Source organism: Ambystoma mexicanum, chromosome 6p, assembly GCF_040938575.1.
Source record: "Ambystoma mexicanum isolate Mex_15411 chromosome 6p, UKY_AmexF1_1, whole genome shotgun sequence".
Classification (NCBI taxonomy): domain Eukaryota; kingdom Metazoa; phylum Chordata; class Amphibia; order Caudata; family Ambystomatidae; genus Ambystoma; species Ambystoma mexicanum.
In genome coordinates, this window is record NC_090935.1 from 65,857,394 (window position 1) to 65,863,393 (window position 6,000).

The window sequence follows — 6,000 nt, forward strand, 5'->3', positions numbered from 1 at the left end:
GCACATGGTACGAAACGCTCCCACTGAAATGAAATGATGTGCAGCTGAGCCCACTTGTTACTGCATTACAGCATCAGAACACACGACATATTTCTCGCACAGGCTGCCACTTACAAGATCCCCTTTCACTGTCTACTTTTACTCAGCATGGAAAAGAAAAATTGCGCCCTGATAATATGAGTGCCAATGGCTGATGCACACTTGAGCTATACAAGGGCGCCTGCAGGAATGGAGGCGACGACGGGGGTGGGGTGGGGTGGGGCACAAGAAGCCGCCCAGATATCAGGGCAGCATCCTCCATACTTCCCCCTGGATAAGGGGTGGGGGATGAGCAAATTCGGCAAAAACTGGGCATCAGCTCGTGAAAATAAGAGGGGGTTGGATGCCCGCCAAAGAGCAGCAAAAGCCTGCGAAAGGGAAACAAAGGTGAGCCAGGAATGTAAGGAGGCTCAGGATGCCGGGCTGCATCATATTTTTACTGAATCGACACAGAGGAGTCCAGGAGCTTTTTTCCTCCCACCCACCCAACATAGGGAAGGCTACAGCAAAGGAAACAGAAAGTCTTCACTGTTGCAGTCACATGACGATGGGGTGGTGTTTTAGCAACCAGTGACACTGTAGGTACTACAAACAAGCCGTGCGGATGCGGGAGGTGTTTCTGCTGCCCCCAGGATCAGTGCTCCTTTGAGGCATAGTGACAAGGGCGCTGGAGGTATCGAAGAGGGCTTAGCTTCCCCCGGCAATAACAGCCGCCTCCAGCCCAGGATCACCTGCAAGGGAAGTTGGGGAACAGACAATAACGGCTGGAGGAGCTTTTGGGCTAGAGTGGACTTGGTTGGAAAATGGGGGAAGCAAGGTTGAGATGGAGCAGTCGGCTGGTCACCGCACCTGGAGAACAATTTTACAAAGTTTGGTTTTGCAGTGATGACAAACACGTAGTATTTAGTATGTTGTGATAATAAACCTGCGGCCTGTTTATGCCAACAAAAGAACAAAATGTCTCCATCTGCACTTTTTCAAGAATAAGGGGAGGAATGAGTAGCAAATGGTAAGAGCTTGGTTGTTGGTATATCTATGGACACGTGCCCAGGTGATGAATATGCTCTGAGCAACCTCCCCTTAATGAGCTGCCCAGGGGGCTGAATGATAACCTTTCAATACATCCCATAAAAGATGTTTGGAGTATGTGCAATGTTTCCTGGAGCTTCTCTCAGCCGTAACTCATTGGTGAAGCATGGATGGAAGTGGACTTGGGGCCGACTTCAGTGGACAGAAGAGTATATTGGCTGCGTTATTATCTACAATAGCTGAGAAACTGAGGTATTAGCAGCAGCCATCTGGGAGCCCATCACAACTGAAAATGCCCCAGCAACCATGCTCAAGCTACACATCCCCATCACAACTGAGAATGACCCAGCAAGCATGCTCAAACTACACATTCCCTTGACAAGTGAGAATGCCCCAGTAACCATGCCCAAGCTACACATTCCCTTGACAAGTGAGAATGCCCCAGTAACCATGCCCAAGCTACACATTCCCTTCACAACTGAAAATGCCCCGGTAACCATGCCCAAGCTACACATCCCCATCACAACTGAGAATGCCCCAGCAATCATGCTCAAGCTACACATTCCCTTGACAAGTGAGAATGCCCCAGCAACCATGCCCAAGCTACGCATTCCCTTCACAACTGAGAATGCCCCAGCAACCATGCTCAAGCTACACATTCCCCTCACAACTGAGAATATCACAGTAACCATGCACAGGCGACACATTCCCCTCACAACTGAGAATGCCCCAGTAACCATGCTCAAACTACACATTCCCTTCACAACTGAGAATGCCCAGCAACCATGCTCAGGCTACACATTCCCATCACAACTGAGAATGCCCCAGTAACCATGCTCAAACTACACATTCCCATCACAACTGAGAATGCCCCAGTAACCATGCTCAAACTACACATTCCCTTCACAACTGAGAATGCCCCAGTAACCATGCTCAAGCTACACCTTCCTTCTAAAAGTCTCATCTTTCCATGCCTAGACACACAGTGCACATGCAGAGGTCTGAGGTGACGTCATCTCAAATTGCGCATCTGGTGCTCAATTTCATACAACTCCATCCTCATCAAGGCTTTAGCATCAACCACTCTTTACCGGGGAAGGACAGCAACCCACTCCTCGCACATTCAGGAAAGCTTTGTGGTCTTGTGTTTAGCATTATCAAGCCTTCAAGCCGCAAAATAAAAAACAAAACCATGCAATTTGGCTAATTTATTTAGGAGTCAAAAAACAACTTGCCCACAGTGGCCGCTAGGAAGAAACAGAGGTATTAAAGTTGCATGAGTGTATTTGTAGGGAGCATGTTCGCCCTCAGTGGGGTAGCTTTGTGCTACACAGTTAAAAGATGTTCAGTGTGGCCCAACTTAATGGTGCTCATTCTATCCACGTTGTAAGGAGGAAGGACTGAGTGCACCTGTTGAGATCAGAAATGGTGACCATGAGGTCAAACACTGATAGATTCTCGTAGTGGCTGCTTCAGTCCACTGAGCCACCGGGTTAACACTTCTGGGAAGAAGAGGGTGGAGGGCCTGGGCGGGGAAGAGAAGTGAGAGATGGGAACACGGGGACAAGGGCACGTAGAAGCAAGGAACGACATGTGAACAGCGTATAAAAAAAAACAGCAGTTATTTACCTTGCATAGCCTGAGCTTCTTTCTCCTGAACAGAGAAGCAGAAACAGTGTATCCAGGCCTGGAGAAAGCAAACGTTACCTTATGGTTATTTCTTCTACAGTAAGCCAGATGTAAATTAAATATTCTGAGCGCTTACAAGACATTCACATAAAATGAGACTGTCCCAAGAGAAGGCTGCCTGTCTCCTCCCCTTGCACAACCTCCAAAATTAATCACATACACAGGAAAATTATGAGACGGCCTCATCACGAGTCTGGCGGTAACCCTTAAATGCGGCGGTAGTGCTATTACTGCCGCTTTTAAGGGTCCGCCGGATCATGGGCTTGGCGGGTTTGCCACAGCTCTGAGCTGGGGGCAAATCCGCCGTGATTTTGCCAATTTTTGGCGCTATTTCTGCCGCGCTAATACCACCAGCGCTAATAAAGAGAAAATTCTCCATTGGGCCCAATGGGGAATGGGAACCAACCGTTCCGCCAAACCCGTGAACCAGCGCTAATAGCACCGGGGATGGAGGGGGTTTGGCGGTAAGGCGAATAGCCCCGGCGGTAATACCGCCAGGGATACCACCCAACTCGTGATGAGGCCCAAAGCAGAGACAATACGTATGCACTAAAAACAATTCCCACGACAGAAAGAGGGGGCTAGCCGCATGTTACTCACCAACAGCAATGTATGATGCAATTAATCCTTCATAGCTTGAGCTGTATTTTCCATTGGGAAATGTTGCGCTTGCATTTTTAAATTAGACACAGGGGAGTCTCCAGAGAGAGAATAATACCTCATGCTAAAACCGGCAGAGCTCCATCTCAGAAGGCCAGACAGCGCATGCGCAAGGTAGGTCCGGGGTAAACAGAAATCAACGGAGAGTTTTCATGGGAGATTAAAAATGCATGCGCGGAGAAAAGGTACTAACAGACATGCGCAGGAAAGCGAACACAGCAATGCATGCACGGAGAAGAGGTACTAACAGACATGCGCAAGAAAGTGACACTCCTAAAACGCATGCGCAGAGAAGAGGACCTAAGAGACATGCGCAGAAAATCTTCACGGCAAGAAAGCATGCGCATAGAAGAGGAACTTACAGACATGCGCAGAAAAGCGACACTTTCAGCAAGTCATGCGAGAAGAGGAAAAATCAGCGAAGCATGCGTAGAAACAAGATACTAGTATAAGCGCAAGGAAGAGTCACCAATCAGTTGGGATGCTCAGGGAAGAGACACTAATAGACATTCGCAGAAAAATGACTCAACAGGCGTGAACAGAGAAAGACACTAACAGACATGCTCAGAGAATAGACATTACTGTCTTTTCTTTCTGCATTTCTAGGTGATTAATATCCCTTCCCAGAGTCTGGCCTGTTGGTTAGTGTGTAGTCTCTGAGCATGCCTTGCTTATTGGGCTTTGTTGAAGGTATCTCTGACATGCTATGCGAGCATGCTCTGACTACTTATTGATAATCTTGATTACTCCTCGTCATACTCTTCTCGTCACACTACCGCTGTGAGGCACCACTGCCCATACAGCTTTTTTTTCTGTTGAAATATATAACACCCGTTTACCCATAATCCTCAGTTCATTCCAATTCCTGTCAGATCATGGGACCATTCACACCACGCGAGGGCCACAGAGGGTCAGCAGTACTGTGACAAGGAAGAGTAGGACTAGGAGTGATGAAGATTATCAGTAAATAATCAGAGCATTATCTCCACAGCCCTCTTCCTCGTCCCAATTTTTATCTATGAGTTATACCCAAGCCAGCAAGAAGTGGAAGGGTGCAAAAAGACACACCAAGCAAAGCATGCAGAAACACCACTAATATATAGTACAAAGGAATCAACAAGCAATCACAGTGGGACCACCAACAACACCCCTACTTCAAAGGAACCATTCATGGGGACACCAACATGGAGCCGGCAGGTAGTGATGAAGGAATCATAAGATGCCAAACGAGCCGGATCGCAGTTCCCATGCAGAGAAACACCTGACCGCGGGCACAGGCGGCCGTCATGTCCCTGGCAGAATGACCCTGGGCCCTCAGAGGAACCCGCTAGCCCATAGGCCAGGCAAACCATGGAGACAACCCACGACTGATGGAAGCAAAGACGTCTACCTACCTTCCCCAGCTGTCCCCCAAAAGTCACCCGGAGGCAGCCTGATCTCCAGAAGGACTCAGTCCCGGTAAAAATGCAAGGGCAGCACGCCGGACACCAATGACCACAACCTACGACAAAGGAAACCGAGGCCACTGCAGGCAAAAAACAAGGGAACACAAATGAACTCCAGAGCATCGCAGAGAAACGGGGGACATCAGAGCAGAGCCCCGAAATCCCCCAAACGCTGATATAATAGTAACTAGGAAAGCAGGCTGCAGAGCGAGGAGCAGGACATCAAGGAGGTAAAGAGGCACAAGAGAGATGACAGTGTAACATGGAGTGACACACATTGTGCTCCAGCATCTCGCACTATGATAAGAAAAATATATAATAAATAATATGGGCAATTAGAAACGCCCCACTTAACAATGTGTAATGAGCTGCTTTATTAAATTACTGCAAAAGAATTGAAAGGGAAATAAAGTCTGAACACTATGTGTGGATGATTAAGTGATAGAGAATTTGAATTGTCTCGGAAGCTAACTATTACGAAATTTCCATGTTGCACTAGCATTTCTTTGCCATAAGTCCTAATAGTATAGGGCACCCTTATGTTAAATACAAAAGAGTTGATAGCAGAAACCGCGAAACAAGGGCAAAGTCCCAAGGAGTCACACTGACCACTGTGGAGGCCAGGAGGAAGTCAAGCCCTCAAGGAACCAGCCCACCAAGCCCCATCCTGCAGGGCAATCCCAAACTCCCCTCGAGAGCCTGCAGCGCCACCTACCGGGCGCGAATAGAAGCAACTGCCAACCCCATGTCCAACCATCACGCAGGACACCACAGTGAAGGGGGTAGGGGCACAAGACACCACACGCCAGTGCAGGAAGGCAGCCAAGTGAGCATCACAGGCATCCAGAGTACTAGGCCGCCAAGAGAGCTGGAAGGTTTCACACCACAGGGGCCAAGAGATGCAAGCAAACAACCATGCAAGAACCAGGCCGACCAGCGGAATACACAGAGCTCCGGCTCCTGACGCGCCTGCAGCAGGCAAGAAGAGCCCAGAACCCTCCATACCCCCGAAATCTAAGTCCCAGAAAGGAGGGGAACCACCCCCAACAAGGAGTGGCACCCTATCGTCTATATCTAACACAGGAGGCCCGAACTACCGGCAGATCCCCCACGAGAACTTCCAGACCGACAACCAGCA

The 6,000-nt window shown here is 48.8% G+C and overlaps 1 protein-coding gene across 1 annotated transcript in view; it reads right to left on the bottom strand.

The window, feature by feature from the left end:
• The window catches only part of LOC138511220 (zinc finger protein 567-like), a 70,549-nt gene extending 67,051 nt beyond the window's left edge, over positions 1-3,498 (bottom strand). The window contains exons 1-2 of the mRNA XM_069626753.1: positions 3,358-3,498; positions 2,698-2,755 (exon numbers count right to left, since the gene is read on the bottom strand). The gene's annotated coding sequence lies outside the window, so the exon portion shown is untranslated. The remainder of the gene's footprint in view (positions 1-2,697; positions 2,756-3,357) is intronic.
• Between the last annotated feature and the right edge of the window lie 2,502 nt (positions 3,499-6,000).